The sequence below is a fragment of the Vulpes lagopus genome, chromosome 2 (assembly GCF_018345385.1).
Source record: "Vulpes lagopus strain Blue_001 chromosome 2, ASM1834538v1, whole genome shotgun sequence".
In the NCBI taxonomy this organism is placed as follows: domain Eukaryota; kingdom Metazoa; phylum Chordata; class Mammalia; order Carnivora; family Canidae; genus Vulpes; species Vulpes lagopus.
The window spans coordinates 134,460,482-134,482,949 of NC_054825.1; the positions used below are offsets into that span (position 1 = coordinate 134,460,482).

The following is a 22,468-nucleotide window of genomic DNA, read 5'->3' on the forward strand; positions in this document are numbered from 1 at the left end:
CCTGTTACCTAAAAGTCAAGTACAGTCTCTATTTTTAGGTTTATGTAGTTACTGATACTGTAAACTTTGTTTCTTGCTTCTTTATTTTCTTGGCATACAGTATACTTTAAAGTAAATCTTATAAAGTCAAAAGATTTACTGTGTAAATAGCATTAAGACATGCACATATATGAGCTAATGGCCCATTAATACACTCCTGAATTTCAGTCTCTCACAACACATCGAAGATACCTACTTTGGGGTCCCTGGCCTGCCTTGTCTGACGTGGATGCAGTAAGGCACCAGGAGAAGAAATCAATCTACTAAAGAAATCCAAACCTCCTGCTTGAGGAACATAGAACAGAAAATTAGATTTGCAGCAACATGAGGTTTAGTGGTGTGTCTGGCAATGACACTGACAGGAACCCAGGCCTGAGCAGAGGTCAGAGGTCAGAGGGGACCCTGACATATAGTCCCTTTCTCCTACTTTGGACTAGCTGGTCCTTCATATGTAAACACCGAGCAGAGAGCTCCAAGTTTATGATGTCAGTGTGATAGTGACAGTGTGACAGAAGGTGTGACAAGTGTCAGGGAACGTGACTGTCTACTTTCATACCCCCAGAAAGCAACTCATATGTGACTCAGACCATTTATCAATCACTCGCATGGACAGAAAATGACAAGCAACTCACAGGTCCCAGCAAACATTTCTTGTTTGTGTCTTTAAGGCACCATGTCATACAGTTGCTGATGTATCCATAAGACAATCTATGGGGAAGACTCCCCCAGAGTGGTAGAAATTTATGAGTAAAGTGATTAAAAGCTGCTTCAAATCCAGCCTTTTTAAAAGTGTGAACAAGGCTATAATTCAGTGGTGGTTTCTCCAGGACCCTGCAGCCAACTATTTCAATCTAGTGCAAGTGCCTGTAGGGCCATGTCTATCTGTGGAACAGGCAACGGCAGAGCCACCCAATGGGGACGCAGTCCCTACATGGAGAAAGCCTCACTGCGCCCCTCCCTGCTTGTATCACTTTGGGAAAATGACCCCATTCACACTCAGTTTCCTCACCTGCAAAATGGTAGGTATCTAGGTCATAGTGTTGTCGCAAGCAGTAGTGTTACCTGGTCATTAGTGCTCTCAAAAGCTTATAGAACAGTGCCAGGCATGTAGCAGGAGATGAGTAAACAAGAAGAAAGAAGAATTAGCACTTGAGTGCTTGCTCTGTGCCAGGTATTGTGTAAAGAGCTTTAAGTGTAGCCTTTATTTAATCATTTCAACAACATGAAGATAAACACAAATATGATCTGCATTTTGTAAGTGAAGGAGTCAGGCCTCAAACCCAGGTGGTCATCTGACTCCAAAGCCCATGTTCTTCACCAAAAAATGGTGACCACTGTCTGTCCAAAGAATGACCCATAGAGGACAAGATCCTATCAACAAACTGGCCAAGGCCTTCCTTTCACCTTCCTCTAATTCCCTCCACCCCATGGAAGCCCCTCTTCCTGCACTCAGGAGCAGACCCGGGCTTCTAGGAGCTCCCTAAGCCCTCAGGGGTTGCTGAAGCCAAGCTAAGTGGTTCTGGGCTGAAGGGAGATCATTCCAGTGTCTTTTCAAGCTTTGCTCTGGGCACTGAGCCTAACCTTTATTTTGTAACTGATTTACTCTACCCAGAAGTTAGCTTCGGCTACCTTCTGTGAGAACCGGGTAGACTTGGGAAATACTTGGCTGGCCAACCAGAAAATTAAATAAGAAAATCATCAGGCCCTGAAGCCTAATTCTCAAATGCCAAACAATTCAGAACGAGTCACTCTTTTAAAATAGAGAACACTTGTCATCCAGTGTTTAAGTTCTTACAGTATAAAATAGTGTAAGGGTTCAAAATACAGCATGAAAGCCTGAGTCCTAGTTCTAGCTCTAGCTGTGTGACCCTGAGCAAGTTTCTTACCCTCTCTGTGCGACAGTTACCCCATTTATCACCAGGGAATAAAAATAGACCCTACCTCAGAAGCTGCTGTGAAGATTAATGAATTAATATATGTAAGCACTTTAGAACATGCCTGGCACATCCTCAAAGCTATATAAATGTTAGCTTTTCTTATTGTTATTCTATTGTTTCAGTACATATATACAGGCTTTGTAGCAATGTCTTGAAAGAATAACTTTATTTCTTTTGAAAATGGTTTCCCTGTTTTTACCATCTCACTACCAGCCACCACTCCTCCCCTAAAAATCCCCCTCCCCACCATCTCATCTTTTCCTTAAAAGCAAAGGAAATTACATCTAAAAGCCTCATGGAATTACAACACTCAACATGCTCATAAAAGTCAGGAAATGCAAAAGTTAGAATTCTCTGAAGACATTAACTCAGAATGGAGCTCTGAGATATATTTCAGAAGGCTCAAAGTTGCCTCCTAAAGTTTCTGGGGGGAGCCTTGAGGCCTTCGCTAACCACCCCCTCCTCACCAGCTGCTCTGTCGTCTAGAATGCCTCGTGTGGACATTGGCTGGCTTCTGCACCTGCCATGTCAACAGCATACTACCCTTGCTCAGAACTCAGACTCAGCCACCGCACAGAGCAGTGGCTCTTGGGCTCCAGTGAGCATCCGAGTGCCCTGAAGGCCTTATGAAAACATGGGGTACCGGGACCCGCTGCCAGTTGCCACTCAGGTCTGGGGTGGAGCCTTATAATTTGGGTTTCTCACAAGCACCCCAGGGATGCTGATGCTGATGGTCTGGAGCCCACTTGGAGAACCACTGCCACGGGCATTTGCCTGCACCCCAAATACACTCCCCTCAAATCCCACAGACCCAACCAGTTACCTCACAAACGGAATGAAATATTCTATTCATGTGTGTATATTACTCATTGATTTTTTGAGAGATGGAAAGCAAATTCTGTTCAAAGCTCAACACAGCCTCAACAAAACAAGGTGCTCACCTCATTCCAGACGCTTGCCTCCTTCCACCCACCTTTATGCTTGCAGTCAATTTCTGCCTCTATCTCTGCACAGATGGTCAGGACTGTGTGTATGTTTATACACCTCCAGCCCTGCTTGCTTACATGTACACATTTGTGTTTTCTCCTTCTCCCCCATTAAACTATAAAGTCCTTGAATGTCTTTCTCTCTAAGGCTCCATAGCACCTGAAGCTGAACACACAGTGAGTGTTTAATACATGCAGTGGACTGATAAATGTTGACTTTTTTATTGTACCTGGGAAGCAAAGTGAAGAAACAAATATTGCCATGAGAACTTTAAACTTTGCATCAGAGACCAAAGTGTGTTTATTTTTGCAGCATTAATGTAGCCAAAAGATGACTTTCCACTCACATGTAAATATGCGATATGTTGCCAATGAGCATTTTAAATGCTTTGATGCCATTCTCAGACATACCATCTGTGCTTCTTCTTCTCACATAGTTATCAGAATGAGTAATTTAACACAGGGGAGTCTGTTGCATCCTTATAGGGAATTACAAGAGAGACAAGTCCTAGGAATATTAATGTAATTGTAATCAACTTTTATTTTATGAGACATTTTCATGTATGCACCAGCCACATCTCAATCTCCTCTTCTCAGGAATAGCGAAAGGGATGGCACTAGCCCTGAATATTTTCTGAGTTAATAATTAACCCAGAAGTTGTTATTATTATTATTATTATTATTATTATTATTTGCAAATCACATGAACTTAAATCGTCAATGGATGAGATCATTATTATTTTAGCTAGTGAACAGCAAGGAATTGAACTGCACCGAGTTAAGGACAAAGTATATTATCAGTCTTTCCAAGCAAGCAAAGGCTAGGAGGGAGCCAATCGGATAGCACAGCTTCCGTCTCAATGTCCTCTGAGGTCCAGAATATACATTAACTGTAATGACATTGGAGGTCAAATATTTACCCAATTCTGTTGAAAGAAGTCAGTGTTATACCTACTCCCGGTCGATGTGACGGTGTGTGGCCTTTTAAGATTTTTTTTTTTTAAAGGACTCGATGCTACATCTAACCTTCTGATCCCATTCTTTCCCAATCATTAAATTAAGGAGAATTTTGCTGGCGCATTCTGAACACTTGGTTTCCTTCAGCTTAAATCTTTCTAAAGTTCAACCAGGGACCAATAATGAGTTCTAACTGAGAATAAGTGTAGGTTGTCTCTGAATTTTTAAAAAAGTGATTTCATGCTATTGTTACTTTCATAATAAAACGTAGCGACATCTAGGTTGGTTTCTTTCTGTGGTCTGATTCCCAGTGTTGCTTTTATTCACCCAAGTCAGGTCTTGTTTTATAAAAGAAGCTGTGTTCATGTACTTGACCTAGTCTTTTTTTACACATACCACATAATTACAGGCAGCACACTTCTTCCCCTTGCAATTAATTAATCTTTATCCCCTAAAGAAATCAGGACAGTAGAGGATAAAGGGTATTCTTTTGTCTTTAAAGGTTAAAATTACATTTTACCATGCCACATACAGATATTAAGCCAGACTCTTTTTTTTTTTTAAGTAGACTCCATGCCCAGTGTGGAGCCCAACGTGGGGCCTGAACTCACAACCCTGAGATCAAGACCTGAACTGAGATCAAGAGGCAGACACTTAACCGACTAAGCTACCCAGACACCCCTCAAGCCACTCTTTCTCAGAATTTTTTAATTTTTTTAATTGAGATATAATTGACATATAACATCATGTATGTTTATGATGTATGATGTGTTGATATGATACATTTATATATTGCAATATAATTACCATTGTAGCATTAGCTAACACTTCTATCATATCACATAATTATTCCTTTTTTGTACAAGGAACAATTAAAATCCAGTCTCTTAGCAACTTTGAAGTTTATAATGCAGTCTTGTATAATCACCATGCTGTGCATTAGACCTCCAGAACACATTTCCCTACTAGTTGCAGGTTTGTAACTTTATTTATTTTTTGTAACTTTAGATAACATCTCCACAATACCCACAATACCCACATCCTCCAAGTCCCCAGTAACCACTATTCTACCCTATTTTCACAAGCTCAGCTTTTTTAGATTCCACATATAAGTAAGATCATATACTCAGTATTTATCTTTCTCTGTTCAAGCCGGTCAGACTCCCAGCTCATTGGAATGGCTTTAAAACCAAAAAGGCAGGTGTTGCATGTTAAAATATGCCAGGAACAGCTATGGTCAAGAAAATTGGGGAAATAATCCTGATCTTCCTCTGCTACTTCAGAAGCAAAGTTAAAACTGACTTCAAAGGAAACTGATATTCGGATCAATTCCAAGAAGATGAGAATTCAATCCAGTTCAACCACCGCAGGAAACTGTGGATAATAGGAAAGTAATAGTCAACACAAACTCAGTCTTCAAGAAAGTTAGAGAACATTAAAGGGATGATAAGAGGTCAAAAAGCATTTGTGGCAAAGTACTTTTATTCTTCCAGGATTTTGTTGTGGTTTATTTCATAAATTGTGTTGTTTCTAGTTAACAGGCACCTCTTAGACTTTGGAATTAATAAAAGATTACAATCAGTGGTGTAATTAACAATGTGTTTTCATTAATAAATACAGATTTTTTCAAAGCTAGTCAATAGTCCTTCAGTGAAGAAATTCTTGCTGAGAAAAATACATTAATCTTCTTGTTTGTTTATTAAGTTTAACTTTGTGGGGGAAAAAAGAAAAAAAACTAGATCTTTAATGAACTGAGAACTGGAACTGAGCCCATTTTCTGCATTTCTTATAGGGGAGAATGCTGGCAACTTAGCATTTTTGCAATTGGGCATAGTTCTTTGCCACAAGGTAAGATTCATAAAGGGTTTGAGCTCTTCACATACAAATTAATTGGAGTTGTTTTAGGCTGAGTCTACAATTTCTCCTTCTATGCCACACATTTATACCTGTAAGGTTTTTTTTTTTTTTTTTTTTTGCCTACTGCAAAATTAATTTCATCCCCATAAAAGTCTTCCCAAGTACCCAAATACATAATCTCATCCATCAGCAAACTTTCAGAATCTCTCCAGCTATAACAGTTCCATGTATTTCTAAAGACACATTCCTGTGAAGCGTATGCTTGTGCAAAAACATGTCTCAGAGACTTCAAACTCTGTGGTGTTGCTCTCTGCTGCTCTGAGAGCACCATACAGGGTGGTGGATGTTAACTTGGCATTGTGATGGCATGAACGTGCACCTAAGCTTTGGAATCAGACCTGGTCCGAGTCCCAGCTCCACTACCCAGCACCCAAGTGACCTATGAGATTTTATAACCCTTCCAAACCTCAGTTTATCACCTGTAAAGTAGGGATGATAACAACCTAATGGGATGACTACAGCATTTAAGAAGATAATGCAGGTAAGCTACTTTGAAAGAGCATCAACACATAGTGCACACTCAATAAATGGTATTTGCTGTTGGTATGATTGCCTGATTGGTGTTCAGTAACTTCCTCCCTGTAAGAAAGTACTCTTTTCACAATAGTTTAAAAATACATGAACATTTCCCCCCAGAAATGGCTCTTCCACATTACTTGGCTACAACATGCGGACTAACACTTGTTCACCTACAAACTGCTCTTCATTAATCAATGTAATTATGACAATATCCAGCACACAGGCATCTGTTAAGTCCTTACTTTGCACCTAGGAAAGAAGTAACTCCTCCCAGTAATATAATGCCAAATCAGCTTTTCAAGATCTCACAATTTCATGGAAAAAGACAGATTAAGGGAAAAAAAATCAATGAAAAGGAATTGGGAAAATGGCAGACAAAGAAATATTTTTTAAAAGAGGCCATCTTGAAGGATGATTAGGAAGTTTGTCAGGTAGAAAGGATGGAGGCCAGGGGGAATGAGGCTCCAAACAGAAGTATCTGGTAAGGCAAATTATTAGTCAGAAGTTGACTAAGGATGACAAAATCAGAACAAGAAAATAAATGGTGGAAGGAGCACTCTTGTACCTAAGGATTAAGGGGCACTGGGGTCACTCTAGCCGACCACAAAAACAGCTCTCTGAGACCAGTTGTGTCTATTACTCAGATCTTATGTGTCTCTTCTTGAAAAGTAATAAGCTTTGCCACTATGAACTCCATTTTCTATACTGGCATTTGCATTAGATACTGTTTCTTTTCTTCCAAATTTATGTTATCTGCTACGTTTTGCTTATAAATGTAAATGATGAAATCCAGGTGACTTTAGCAAAGAAACAGAAAACAAAAAAACGTGCTCCTCTAATGTCAACTCCTATGGACGCTTCTGCCTCAAGTCTGTCCTTGGAATGGTCCAGAGGGGTACGTCAGTCCCACCAAGTTCTGTACACTCATAATGCACTGGTCCCTATTCCTTGCCTCATGAAATCCTCCTGTCTTATTAAGAGTGGGATCACTCCTATCCATATTATATACAAGCAGAGATGAAACTTGAGAAATACCCTGCCCAAGACCACACACAAGGCACAGAACTGACCACAGGTCATCTGACTCCACAATGACACACGGTAACGCCTGGAGCAGTGGCTCCCTGCACCAGGTTTTGAACTGGGGCCAGCCAGTAAAGACAAATTCATGGTCTGTTGTGGAATGAAAACACAAAGCCCCCTGTAATGACATTTTACATATAGACAGGCTTATTAAAGAATGGTTCTTTATGAGATTATGTCTTACTTCTTTTTTTTTTTTTAAAGATTATTTATTTATTTATTCAGAGAAAGAGAGAGAGAGAGGCAGAGACACAGGCAGAGGGAGAAGCAGGTTTCATGCAGGCAGCCCGATGCGGGACTCAATCCTGGGTCTCCAGGATCACATCCTGGGCCAAAGGCGGTGCCAAACCGCTGCACCACCAGGGCTTCCCGTCTTCTTTTTTATATCACACCGTCAGTCTTTTATTTTATAGGATGATGAAATCGAAGATGGTAGTTGCTTTCTTTATGATGCCCTACTTATGAAACAAAACCCCTCAAAGTTGGCATCTGCTGTCAGTTTTTAACTTTAAAAATTTGTTTTCATTCCCAGAAATCCAAAATCTAAAATTTACTACTGGGTGAGAAAATGTCTTCATCCCTGTAAGGCACGTTTATCTTCTGTTGTCCACATGACTGGCCATTGTCATCTTGAACTTGCAATTTTTCATTGCATGATTTTTAAGCACTGCCACTTCTCTTCCCCAAACTTGGACCCATTTCATAAATACATTTATATTTCCAGGAGGAGAGTAAGTGAATAGATATTAGAATAGCTTTCTTCTACTGTGGTTTCCACAACAGTGAAAAATCTAGGCTTTTCTTATTATAACTGGCTAGAAACATTCGATGCTGGAGATGTCAAGTCATAACAATGTAGGGAGGGAGCCCACTTTGCTCTCAGAACTACACAGTTCTTCTATAGAAAAGACATTCTTAAGAGCTGTTTGCAATATCCTACATTAATTTCCTCTGGTAAGGCATCTCATACAAAGGGGTCTTATAAATGGATTAAGTGTGGTTGGGCACAAAAGTACAGTAAGCCCTCTGTCAGATGCTTTTGAGGGTGGATGCCACAAACAGGGGCTTCCTTCATAAGGGTTCCTTGCAAATAGCTGACTTGAAGTTTTGTGACCAGTAATAACCTCCTTAAAAATAAACCACTTATACCATCTGCTTAACAGTAGTCTATAAATTATACCAGGAATGTGTGGCTTTTCTACCCTGGAAAATGTCTTCCAAGTTGACAAAAGGATAAACAGAGGGAGGAGCCAGGGGCTGGGCAGCACTGGCTCTTCAAATGTCATTGCCATGCACCAGCATTATTTGGCCCTGCCTACTACGCCCAGCATCTTCCTCAGCAAGAATAATTTTCAGATGAGGAAGAACAGAACCCACCTCAGTATTTTAGAGACCAAATGAACCAAACTTGGACAGGGTTAGGTTAGGACAAGCAGGCTGAGGAGCTAGAATGAACCCTCAGAGCTAGAGTGGCCAAAGACAGTGTTAGTTGTAGTCCTTTGGTCACTGAGCCAGTTGAGACACCGATGAGAGTGGAAGAGGGATCAAGGTATTATTTTTACTACTAGAACTATTAATACCTAATAAATGTATTAGAAATAACTTCTTGGACCAGAGGCCAATATGGTTTTTATGTCTTCCTTCAAAATGTAGATTCAGGTAAATCCACAGGGGAAAGAGATATTTGTAGAGAATTAGTTATCTAATCTAACTTACATCCATTGGGACATAGCATGACTCAGATTCCATTGAGAATTCAGGAGAAACTGGTCTCAGGTGAGCAATTTTACCCACCAACTCACCACACTGAGCCATGTGGGGCTCTCATCTCACATTTTCCTTCTCAGTGGGGAGAGCCCAAGAAGGAGTGAGGGGAGATGGCCATTTCTTCCCAATGCCCCTCAGAAGGAGAGTTTGCTGGGAAGGGTGAAGCAGGCATGTGGAGAAAGGAACAAGTGAGAAACTGCAGCCCAGAGAGCCCAGAGGATCTCCCCAATAAGATCACAGTTTCTGTAAAGCAACAACTTCAAAATCTCTCCAAACTCCAAAAAGCTGGCTGAGGCCACCTCTCAGATGGTAAGAGAAACAATTTTGTCCAACACTTATTCCAAAGTGCTGTGCCTTGAATCACAGAATTATATAGTTTTACTTGGCTTTTTCTTTGGTTAAGTAACACAGGCAGTCGCCAAGCTAATATATAAAACTTAATTGAGCCTTTCTCTTAAACAATTTTTTACTCTTCAAAATGCAGCCAAACATGACAACAAGAGTGGGATGAAACAATCCTCAGAAAGAAAGCCCTGTGTTCAGGAAATGAGAAAATTAAAATGAAAAGAAAAATACTTGCACTTACACCAAATAAACCATATTATATTAGGTGTCATCCAAGCCAAGAGTTTTCTCAAGCAAAGTGCAGACAAGCTCATTTGAAATTAAAGTCTTCATGCTTCACCCTGTCAGCAATCTCTGAGGTCAGTCTCCATTATGTCCTGAAGTACCAGGAGAAGGATGTTCCACCGCTGGTTCCAGCTGGCTGCACTCTTTCTGTGATTCAAGTTTTCAGAGGAAGGCTTTACACTCCTGTGAGCTTGGGTATGTATGTAAGTGTGCACACGTGCATGTGTGTGCATGTGCGCATGCATGCAGGGGTGGAAGGAGCCAACAGTAGCATTCAGAAGCACCCAAGGAGCATTTCTACTTGAAGGGTAGAATGAACAGCATGTCATCATGCTGTGGACAAGCTTCTGGTACTGTGAGCATGTGGGGGCTGCTGGCCAGTCTTCAACAACCTCTCTTTTGTCTTAGGAACTAACACCCTCCTGCAGATAAGGGGAAAAACCAGAGGTGCATGAGCCAGCAGGAGATAGACTGTGTACACTAGAAGGAGGACTGAGTTCCAGCTACTCCCAAGTCCCATGTGATTTGGTGTTCTTCCTTTCAGAAGATTAGTCAAGGCAAAGTTGGGAGCTGATGATGAGAACATAAGAATGTCAGGGCGTTGAGACAAAGGTACATCATGGGAAAAAAGAAGAGATGTGAGGCAAAGCCATCTGGATACTTGTCTTGGCTGGATCCAAACTCAGACTCTTCATTGTTGCACTTGGTTTTCAAATGGCAGCCTCTGGCTGACGTTTTGGCACTTTTGGGATTTCTCTATCATATTGTAGGTATTTATTTGGGTCGTTGGGTCTCAATATTCTTAAAATGGTTTTTAAAACATCTTGTTTCCTCAAGTTTGAGAACAACTGCAGGAAAACTCAGTCCAGAAGCTTACTTGAATTTCCTTCAAACTTATCCCACGTTTTCCCCTTCTTCCTTTCGTTCTAGGTTCCCCTAACCATCACTATTTTTGTTCCTCTCCTATAACTTATTCAACATATGTTGCCTGGGACTGACAGTGAATACATCCTTTCTAAACCTACAAACTAGCCACTCTTGAAGATTTCTCAAGGCAACATTCCTCGGATTCCAACAATCATATAATAAACAATTATGAGCAAAGCATCCCATTATGTGCTTTGGAGACTATAAGAGCATGCCAGTCCAATGTATTTTGTTCTCTACTGCTGCATAACAAATCACTCCAAAACTTAGCAACTTAAACAATAAACTTTGATTATCTTACAGTTTCTGGGGCTCAGGAATGGAGAAGCAGCTTAACTCAGTGTCTAGCTCACCCACTGCCAAAGGCCACAAGTCAAAGTGTGGGCAGGGGCTGTGGTCACTTCAAGATTCAACTGAAGGAAGGACCCATTTATACGCTCACTCACAGGTGCCCTTCCTCAGGGCCATCTCCATGCTTCTCCATGTGGCCTCTCATCTGCCAGAGCCTCCCTACCAAGATAGCCTGAGCTTGTTTATATGGTAGCTGGGCTGGTGGGTGAGGAATGGGGAGAGAGGGAAGTAGTGACAGGGGGAGAGAGAGAAGGACAAGGAGGAAGAAGAGAAGAAGGAAGGGAGAGAGGAAGGACAAGTAAGAGAACATGACCAACATGGATGTCAGTTTCTTTGTACATTATCTTGGAACTGGCATCCCATCAGTTCTGCCACAGAAATAAGTCAACCAACATTCAAAAGGAGAGGAATACACACCTCATGACTATCAACAGATGGGGATCATTGGGAGCCATTTTAGAGGCTGCCTACCACACCCTGTCAGGCTCCACAGACATCTTGGACAAAGATACAGATACAGCATTGCAAGGCAGTTCTAATAAGTTCTTTGACAGGGTAGAAGGCAAATGTTCTGAAATGGGAGGAAAAGAGAACTTAATTTTATTTGGGGGATGCTGGCAAGGCTTCTTGCAGAGAGTAAAATTTGACCTAAGTCTCAAAAAGACCTAAAAAAAAAAAAAGGCATTCCAGGCAGCCAGGACAGCTTCAGCAAGTGGTCCCAGGATTTGAACAAGCACAAAAGTCACCAGGAGGGCTTGTTTCAATGCAGATGGCTGGGGCCCACTTCCAGAATTTCTTTCTATTCAGTAAGTGGTTAGGACAGGGGAAGGCTGATCATCTTCACTTTAGGCCATGACGAGATCCTCGGTGCAGGGACCACACTTTGAGAAATGCTGAGCAAAGGCTCAGGAGTAGCACATATTTGGAAAGTGACAGATAGATCTTTTTATTTGTCAATTTGGACTGATTCAATCAGATCCTCTTAGAACTAGTGGAAATGAAAGGCATTAGCCTGTACTTACTGAACACTAAAACTATCCACTTTTAATGCTGGGAGGGGTTCAGAGAATCGAAAAATCATCATTTTACAAATGAGGAAGGCGAGGGTAGGGGCTGAGATAGTGAGCGTTTTCTTTAAAATCAGATGGATTTTTGTGGTTCCCTCACTCAAGGGCTCCTGAAAGTAATATAACTAGAGTCCTTTTCCTTTCAAGTCTGAGTGCTTTCTATTTGAAATGGGCTAAGGAGTTTGTGATCGACTCTCCCAATACAATACTCACCCTCCGTAAAAGTGCATATACTCATACTTTGGTAGGGAAGGCAAGCTGAAAGACCTCTCACAACGCTTCGGTGTCCACCTCCTTTGTGCAGAAGGCTGCATGTGACTCCTGCCTGGCTTCCCGGTCATGAGAAGCCTTCTCCACACCTCTGAGGTCAGCTAGCCTTCCTCTTTCACAAGGCCTCAGGTGTACAAAGTCTGGTGCTAAGCTTCACTGCAGCACTTGGATTTGGGTTGCTGTTTCTTTTCAAAGTCTAAATAATTAGTAAGATCTAAGTGCAAACCGGGATGCATCCATCTTGACTCCTGAAATACGCTCTCTTTGGAAACAGGGGAGTGAAACCCTGTAGTTTATTCCTTGCAATGTGTGCACAAAATTAGCCTGGCGCCTTTGTTCTGTTGTCTGAGCTTTTGTCACCTTTTATTTGACTGTACTTAGGGATACAATATGAAGACATTTAAAAGAAACCCAAGGGAATGTCACTGGCACATTCAAACACAAGCATTTGTATCATAATTCTCTTCTCCCTGACTTCCTCACTGTCACTCTTCCTCCAGTTTATCCCCTCCATCCCACTCTGACACAGATTCTTGCTCCAAAAGCAGAAACAAAAACTTGAAAGGCAACTGAACTGTAACCCCCTTTCCATTGTGGTTTCTGCATCGACTTGCAGAAACACAGGTGTCTCTTCAATTGTGACATTCTGAGAAGTCCTGGGGCTTACCGCCCACACTTCCTCCCCAGGGCAAGACTGGACCCGAGCTTTAACCATGAATCAGAAGGTAAACTACAGACGGACCGAGCTTCACCAAAGCTTCACTCCAGCTACTCTCATGCCCAAACCTTGTTTCTGAGCATACATTTGCTCACTGGTGCAAAAGGATGCCACATAGCTAATGTCTCCTTGAAAAACTGAGAGGTGAGAATGGCCAACGGTAAATCCCTTTTATTCATTGCCTTTACCAATTCAACCACAAATTGTTTCCTCTTCTCCCACTGAGCACCATTTAAAGAGCTGTATCAGCCGTACAATGGAAGGAATGAACCACAGATGGGAAGAGAACACATCGTGTGAGCAAGCGCACAGGTCAGACCCTGCCTTCCCCACTTCCCAGCTCTCTGGCCTTGGCTGAGTTACTTAACATCTCCAGGCCTCGTGGTTCCTCACTGGGTCTTGGCTTCCTCACCTAAAATGGAGGTAGTAAACTGGAGCTGTTGTGAAGATCAGAGACGCTGTGTGAATACAGCAGGTGTTCAATAAATGGTACTCACGACGGGCCAGGCAATAAATTAATCACATGATGTTTCTCCCCAAAGAAGCTCTCAATCTTGCTCCTGGCTTGATTCTGTCCTTCATCGGCTCAGAACCACTTTTGTGTACCTACTCTTAATTCCAGCTGGACTAGAGAAACCAAACTTACCTGAACATTAATCCAGGGTCAGCCTCTGCCTGAAAACCTCCTGGCTGAAATAACCAGTATGCTTTTTCCAACCAAGATCACGTTTTGAGTAATGTTATTTTCTAAGCTGTTCATAGGGAACTGTCAGAGAGGAATCATTCCTTGTATCTTCTGGGGGTTGATGGAAAAAAAAAAAAGAATTAAGAAATGTTGGAGGCTGAAGCATCAGCCACTGACATATATTCATCGGAAACAAAGATGACTTTTCAAAAAAGGAAACTGTGGTGCACATAGATGTGGAAAGAAAGACACTTTGGCTGCAAAATCCCCCCATCTTCTCTGGGGAGGCTCATGCCTCCGCCTGCTGTTCATCAGCCTTGATTTTGATGGGGCGAGTTTTAGTCAGCTGCCTCGATCATTTTGGCACAGACAAAAATCCTTTAAAAAATGTTACACTTCATCAAAGTGTATCATGAGACTTCACGGTCATTATCTCAATGGCCGCTCTGATGTGCTACAATTGGCAGAGACACAAACGGTAGGGGGTGTATGAGAAGAAAGCCAGCGTTTCTTGTGGAAAGCTGGCAAGCCTCGCCAAGCTTCTGTCAACAACTCCGCGGTCTGATCCGATGCACTGAGCGTGCTGATGATGCTCTTGTTTCTGGAGGAAGTAAACAAGAAAATGAATTCCACCGTGCAACACAGCCTCTTTGTATCTTCAAAATGGTGTGACTGGACCCAAGCCAGCCGCGTTGAAAGTTTGGCCATTTATGTCATCAGAGACCCAGTACTGATGGAAGCTTTGATTAGGACTTGGACCTGGCTATAAGACCCTTCAGGGGCAGCCACGCAGCAAATAAAGGCATTGATTGGTTGTTGGGTCAATTTAGCCATAAGGGTACAGAGCATGGCTCTTTTGAAAAGCCTAATGGATTAGCTACACAACCAGTCCCACTGTAGGCCTTATTTTTCAAGTAACTTCATGACGGTTTTCCAGCTTGGCAGGGAACTAACTCTTCCTCCAGAGCGAGCTTCAGAGCAGTTCTTGTTATCAATAGTGGTGCTCAAAGGATTAGATACAGCGGGCTTTACAATTTAATGAAAACAGCTGTTGAAACAACAATTAAGTCAAACAATAGTTTGCATGGAAAACTATTAATTATGTAAAGTTATGCAGAAAGTGGAATACCCTTTTATTCTGGGCCTTCTAAAGCAACTGAGCCTCCTTCCATTCCGTGGCTCTCAAGTGTCAGGAAGTGGGGTGCTTGTAGGAAGCTGCTCCAGCGCGGGTGGGTTGCATGTGAGCAGAGCTCCAGACTACCAGTTTGCTGCAAAGTAAGTGAGGGGTAAAATAATCAGGAAAAGATGATCAGTTAAACTTACATTACCTTGGGTGCCTCAGATTTTTCAGACTAACTCAGAGCTGTGCTTTCACAAGACTCTGAAATTCAATGTAAGCCTTGTGGTTGTGATCTCTGCTTTTGCTTTAAACACACACACACACACACACACACACACACACACACACACACAACATTTCTATAACATGCCCCCTTTTGGGCCTCACTGACCCTGAGTAGTTATTCATGGCAACAAAATTTTCTGAGTCATTAGTAAGGAACTGTCAGAAAGGAATCCTTCTCTGAGAACTGCAGGGGTGACCCTGTCTTTGGACTTAGAAGGTTTTCACTGCTTCAGGATGGTCCAGCTTGGACTCAACCATTTCTTTTCCACCTCCTCCCCTCGAAGCTCTCAGCTCTCCTTCCTCTTTCTCTGCTTGCTGGGGCTTTTAAATTCATTGCCTCACTCCTTGCAATTTCCATTCTTGACTAACAGTGCTGGGAATTGACTTATGGCCTTTCGCCTACTCCGTGTTCCACACCTCACTTTCTTCCCCGTACGGGAATCACCAAGCCAAGCAGTCCCATTAAGAAGGTTATTAACTGTATACATAAACATTGCCTCCTGCCTACAGTTAGATTTATTTCTCGTCACTTCCAAGTAACTGGTTTTAACACTCTTTCCAGCACACGCAACACCTTTTATTTGACTATATTGTTTTAGAAAGGCCTTTGGGAATTTAGCTAATTTCGTGCTGGAACTTATTAAGTGGGATTTGACACTCTTTGATAATTCCAATAAACCATTAGTCAAGTCTCACTCCCTTCAGGGAAGAAATGAAAGCTTTATTAGTCATAGGGTCTCTATTCTAAACATGTCACTGGAATTTAGTAGCGCATCTGTGTTGAAATCCAATTGACTTTGTGAATAAATAGAACTTTCCCTGTAACTACAAGAAAGCTGTCATTGGCTATCACCAGTAAGAGAGCATGTGCCTTTTTCAGAAAATTCTCTTTAGATTCCCGTATGCATTTTCAAATAATCCAATGAACTTAATTTACTGACCTGTGAATGTTAATGAAATGAACAGCACACATCGGCACCTGCATACATGCACACGCATGTTCACAAATCCTAATGTACTTGGTTTAGTCATTTCTTTCACTCAGGATACAAGAATACAGAGTAATCTCCTTCCCTTCTGTGGACAGTTTAAAAATCTTGGGAGATCATATCTCTAGAAGGCCCCAGAACATAATTGAGTGTGCAAATGAAATTCATTATTAGGGTCACAAACAATAATCCAATTAACGTGTATCTGTATGATGCCTTTAAAGTCATTCTAAACTCAACATCACATCCATCTTTGAAGTATGACACAAAGTACCATGTCCTACCACACTCCAGCTCACACTTTGCACTGGAGAGCACAAAACAGCATCAAGATTGCAAAAGCAATTTTTCCAGTTATCCAGATGTGGTTTTTCAATCATTCTAAGAATTTTTTCCTTTTCATTTTCTTTCTTTTTTTTTTTTTTTAGCAGTTCATATTCCGTGGCACCACTCACAGCTCTCATGCTGGCACGGTACTCACATCTCTTCATTATTAATTCAGCTCATGGAGCTTAATTGGACAAGGCTAGAGCGAATTTGACAAACATCACAGCAGCAGAAAAAGCAATCACTCTTTCAAGATGAAAATTTGTTTGATGTCTTACTGTGTAACTCATTTACTCTCCTCGGGAGTCATGTGACCTGAATGTTAATCAGCCATTGATTGGTTTTTCTCCTTGGACAGTCACGTGACACGAATATTAATGGGCTGGCACTCAGTAGCTGTACTGTTAGGCAACCTTGTGATTGGCTGCCAGGTTAAGATACGGAGATAAGTGGGTGCTTGATGAGCACTTGACAGAACTTCACAGAAAATTAAAGCCCTAAAATAGCATGAGAAAGTCTTGTCAAATCAAGCATGATTATCATTGAATGCTTAAGGAATTCATCATCTGCATGAAATTGATACACTTCAGCACCAGCAGGCCCTGTAGTCAGCAGGGACTCATCAGATTTTTATTTATATGTGTTCACCAAATCACATTAATTCTGAGAGCTAAAACATGCTAAGGATGAAGGTTATTTTCTGTTCAATCTAATTTATCTATGACAATAATCATCACTAATAATGTGTCAAATTGGATTGCAGTCATTTTATGCATGCATGCTGATTTGGAAAATAGTGTTAAACCATCCCGTGGTAATTAACAACCGGTAAAGGTATGCTGGGGCCTGAAGTAATCAGCATATCTAGATGGAAAATTAAGTTTTATAGAATGGATTTATAGATACATATCCTTATTTAATTCGGAATATAAATTATTCCTGGTAAAAGCCGACATCATTTTTATAACGCCATTAAAGCCAATAACCATTGAGGGACTCGCATCCTTAATTTGCTCCATCCTTCATTTTTTCTCTCATTTTCTGTGGTTAACTTTCTAATGGGTGTCACTTCCTTTTTGACGAGTCCTCATTTTAGTGGGGTTTGGTAGGGCTAAGAGATGAATGAATATGCACTGGTTTAAGTGTTAATCATGGATGAAGGACGTGCATCATACCTCTTAATACACAATACCTTCTAATTATTGGGGGGGGGAGGTGCGCCTCAGGGAGAATACAAAGAAGGGGATGGGGCCAGACTTTGGCCTTTTGGTGTTTCTCCATTATTTCTCCTCACAAAGGGATAATAGGAAACTTTGCAGATTAACTCATAAGGGATTAATGTTTCTTGGGGAATCATTTAAGCCTAAATTGCTTTTACTGAAATACTTTTTATGGAACAGAAGTTGTTTGGGGTTTTTGTTTGTTTTGTTTTTTAAATAAACTCCTGCTTTATAGGGCATTATTGGTATGGAGTACTGGAGTAATGAGATCTTACAGAAATGTCTACACCCTTTGGTGAGTGTGGCTGAAATGTTTCAGAGGAGAATTACATCTCCAAAAGAAGGGGGGAAATAAATACGTGTACATGTTGTTTCTTTCCCACCACCACCTCCCACCCCCATCTTAATCTCCTGAGCGACCAGGACAGCCTCTACTCTGCCCCTCTCTCAGGAGGTCTCTTTATTGATTAAATGAATCTGCTCCAAAGGCTGGCTCCCAGGCTCTTTGATCTAATCCGATCTGATTTTATCCTATCGCTTCAGCAGGACATCGGGGAATTAACAATAAGCAGCTTTACCACAAGTGTTTAATAACTCAACACAATCTCCTTATGGCTCCGAGCTGCTCATGTTCCCATCCAGTCCACGGCAAACAGTGTAACAGATTGGCCACCACCCCCCTGAACCTGAGGAATTTTCATGCACTGTGAAACTAATCGCTTCAAGTTCCTTCATAAATCACACAAAGCAGATTTTAGCATCTTAACAAATTGAAACACACACACACACACACACACAAAATCCAGCTAACGGCTATCCTAAGAGGCGCACTCCCCATATCCTAGAAGGGGGACAGGGCAAATGTAAAATAACTTCTGTCTTCTCAGGCAATATGTTTCTCATCTCCTTACATTTTAACATGAATGAAATAATTTGGGCAGGCTCAACCCTAACAATACTCCAAGCTCAATGACCTTATTTATTTTTTTCCCACTGTGATGGACACAGTGTGGTTTCAACAGGCCTCTTATTGTTCCTGTGACAGCCCTTGAAATATGTGAGAAGCACAAAACTAAGCAAGAATTGTGCATCCTGTGTGGTGCGGAAGACCAAGATGTTAGGCTGAGGTGGTATGGCCCTTGGACTTCAAACTGGCATATGTGCATCAAGGGACGTCTGAAATAAGCATTGTTGAAATGCTCTCTTTTTTTACCTGGAGCTATCCCTCTTTCCACATCCCTAGCTCTAAACTGCAAAGGCAGAATTCATTTAATACCTTCCTCACCACCACCACCACCACCACCACCAAAAAAAAAAAAAAAAAAATTACACAAGACCCCTCTTTTCTAAATATCACGAGCATAGTTAGGAAAGGTGATTCTCTCCTTCTCTGAGACAGAAATGTGGACGCAGTGGCTCACCCTTATGTCAGGACTCACAGAGCAGGGTGCCTGGGAGAAGCTGGGTGGGGAAACCTGCTAGATTATCAGTGCCATGCGGAGAATATTGCTCCAGCACTAATCTCAGATAAAACATCTTTTAGTTGCTCTATTTAATACCTACTGTACATCAGAATTACCTATAAAAACAGGTTTCATCACAGAGAAACAGCCTCCTCTCCCCACCTCTGTCACTGCTCTCTCCATTACCCTGACAGTTCTGTGATTTCTCGCTACATCAGGAGAGTAACCAAGTGCCCTCTAACTGAACATCTGGGGGCAGAGGGAATTTTATGACAAGTTTAGGCCAGATTATTATTACTATGGTGGAGATCCTTTTCCATATCCCCAGGGCCCGGGGTACTTACAAATTCACTCAGATACAGCTGGATGCTTCGTTATTGCTTTCCTAAGTAAAAACATTTAATTTTATATCCTTCTATCCTTCTCCACCCACATCCATTCATCAGGATTTATCCAGATTTTCCCACACTACAAGAGTTCAACATTTTGAGATACCTCCTTCTCCCCCACCGCATCCCACCACAAAAAAAGTCTACTCTGATTTTGTGATCTACTCAATATGGAATGGCATGCTAACATGAATAGTGTTATTATTTCCTCTTTGGAAGTGCCTTTTGCCTTACTTTTTTTTTTTTTTTCCAGATAAACTATGTCATAACAGAAGAATCCCTGTGAAGTTCTCCAAAGAACTCTATGCTGCTTCCAGACCCTGGAACTATAATTATGCCTTGCGAAATTAAAACAGAAAGAGCGTCCCCTGCCAACTGTGAGTGCCCCTGTTTATATCACAAAGAGATAGCAAAATGTACTCAGGAAGGTTCCAGCCAAAGTAATTGAGAGGACCGCCTGAACTCAACTGGGCTTTCTAAACATTGCCCCTGGGTCAGAACTGAGAGCCCGGGAAAGGAAAATAAGGGAGGGGAACCCGTGCCAGCAGCCTATTGACTTTTCCCGCCTGGGCGTATGATGTCATGGAGCTCAGTGACTTTGGGGGCTGGTGTTGACTGAAGTCTTGTTGCACATTAAGTCCAGGTACTTCTACCAGGGAGTTTCAGGCCTGTCACTCCACTGCACGGTGGCCTTCAGAGGTTCTCAACCCCTGCACTTATACACAAAAGTCCCAGAGCACTAGGCCAGGGTGTAAACACATTCCTGACATAGAGTAGTACAAAGAGGATTCTTCTGCTTGCAGTTCAGTCACTTTGCAAGCTTGTCTTTCTTTGGAGCCTTCTTTGTAGGCTGTGCAACTGGAACACAGCACAGAAAGACAGACAGAGAAAGACAGGGAGAGAGAGAGAGAAGAGAAAGGGCATGGAGGAAAAAGCGGGGGCAAGCCAAATCAAAGCCACAAGTTGAAAAAAAAATCCCTATAAAATAAAAGTGCATTATGTTTTTGTATATTTTCAAAATGTAGCCAAACTAAACCATTAAATGAGGATTTTGTTTCACAAAGTCTGCAAACTATTCAACCGCTAACCCACTATACCAAGAATGTGGTGCCAACCAAAATATGTCAAGATTAGTAGTACTCAATAAAATCTCAAAACCAAATGACATGCAAGCTGTATTTCATGATTAGAGCGCTTCCTTATGTCAAGGAACATACATATTAACTTGTTTAAACACAGAGATGGGCTGTCATTCTGTTTGTCAAAACTATACCCATCCAGATGATACTTCACGCTTCCTATCTCCCTGGCAGACAGCATGGACACCATCCAATTAATCTTTACATCATCTGAGAGAAGAAAGAGCTAAAGAAGGGAAAGAGGGAGGAAGCGAAGGAGGGAGAGAGGGAGACACCACTTCCCACTATACAGAGCAGGGCAGTGAGAGCAGGCTTGGTGATTGCCCAGCCCAAGGTCCAGACACGAGGAAAGTATTGGGATTGGAATCAGAATGCTTCCTTTTTTTTCTACCCTGTCACCAAAATTGCAAAACACAAACACCTTGACTCTTTTTTGTGTTTAATCTTAGGAGTTGACATTTGCATCACGCTTTAATGACTACAAAGGGCTTGACGTTCTCTCATGAATCCTTACCACTGTCCTAGTCATGTATTATTATCCCCTTTGTACAAAAGAGAAGCCCTAAGCCTCCAAGAGATGAAGGGATGTGTGCCCAAGCAGCTACCACCACACACAAGGGGAACCAGGGCTGGACATGTGTCCCCAGTCTCTGAACTAAACAGGACCCACGGAAAATGATGCTGCTCCCACAATGCGGCACCATTTTTTTTTTTTTTTTTTGTGAAGTGCTCAAGTTTGAGCTGGATTCTAAAAACAGAGAGGGGTAATTATCTCATTCTCTGACTGTCAACAGCACCCAGCGGCTGTGTGCTTCTACCTGGCAGGAGCACGAAAGGGAGGTTGTTCTCTCATTTACAAAATACAGTAGTAAGATACGTGATGATGTTAGGAACGCTTGAGGGGCCTTTGGGGTGAGAAGGGAAAAAAAGCAGAGCCTGCTCCATCTGTTATTCAGATGCTTCCTCGCTTGTGCCAGCCTGGCAAGCTGGGCCCTGATGCTGCCACGGCAAGCAAGCGGGGGGCTGCCCCGCAGGCAAGCTCTGGGCCCTGGCTGCCTTCCTCCTCCCCACCCACCTGCCCCCATGCCCACACACATCCTTGTTCTCTTGGGCCCTCTTCACGCTGGGGCATCGCTGCCTCCCTTCTACTGCCACATAAGCCCTGCGGTGTGATGGGACCGGACTGGAATGCCAGCCAACGTCTCCTCGGGCACATTCCAGTGTGGTTCCTTCCAGTCTGCCCCTCACTCCTCAGCCTGAGGGGGCCAGTGGGGCCTCAAGGCAGCAGGGGTGTCCATTCCCACCCCCCTGACATCCTCCTCACCCTGGTGAGAAGCCCAGGTCTTTGAAGAGCTGGGCATTGCTGGGTGCCCCCATTCTGTCCCCTGATCCACCGTTCTGTCCCCTGATCCACATCCACACGCACCTGACTCCATCCAGGCTTCACAGGTGGCTTCTGGGAGGTGCCGAACTGTGTCCCTTGCCCAAATTCACACATGCAAGGCTTAACCCCTTGTACCTGAGAATGTGACTACATTTAGAGAGGTGGTCTTTCAAGAGGCAATTTAGGTGAAAAGAGGTCATCTGGGTGGGAACTTATCCAATGTGACTAGTGTCTTTATTAGAAGAGATTAGGATATAGAGAAGAGGCCAAGTGAGGACACAGGGAGCTGTCTGCAAGCT

At 42.3% G+C, this 22,468-nt stretch overlaps 1 long non-coding RNA gene across 1 annotated transcript in view; it reads right to left on the reverse strand.

Annotated features, from left to right (window-relative positions):
- Positions 1-22,468, reverse strand: part of LOC121484916 — a 158,186-nt gene that overhangs the window by 41,726 nt on the left and 93,992 nt on the right. Inside the window, exon 2 of the long non-coding RNA XR_005986154.1 lies at positions 13,815-15,121. This is a non-coding gene — a long non-coding RNA (uncharacterized LOC121484916). The remainder of the gene's footprint in view (positions 1-13,814; positions 15,122-22,468) is intronic.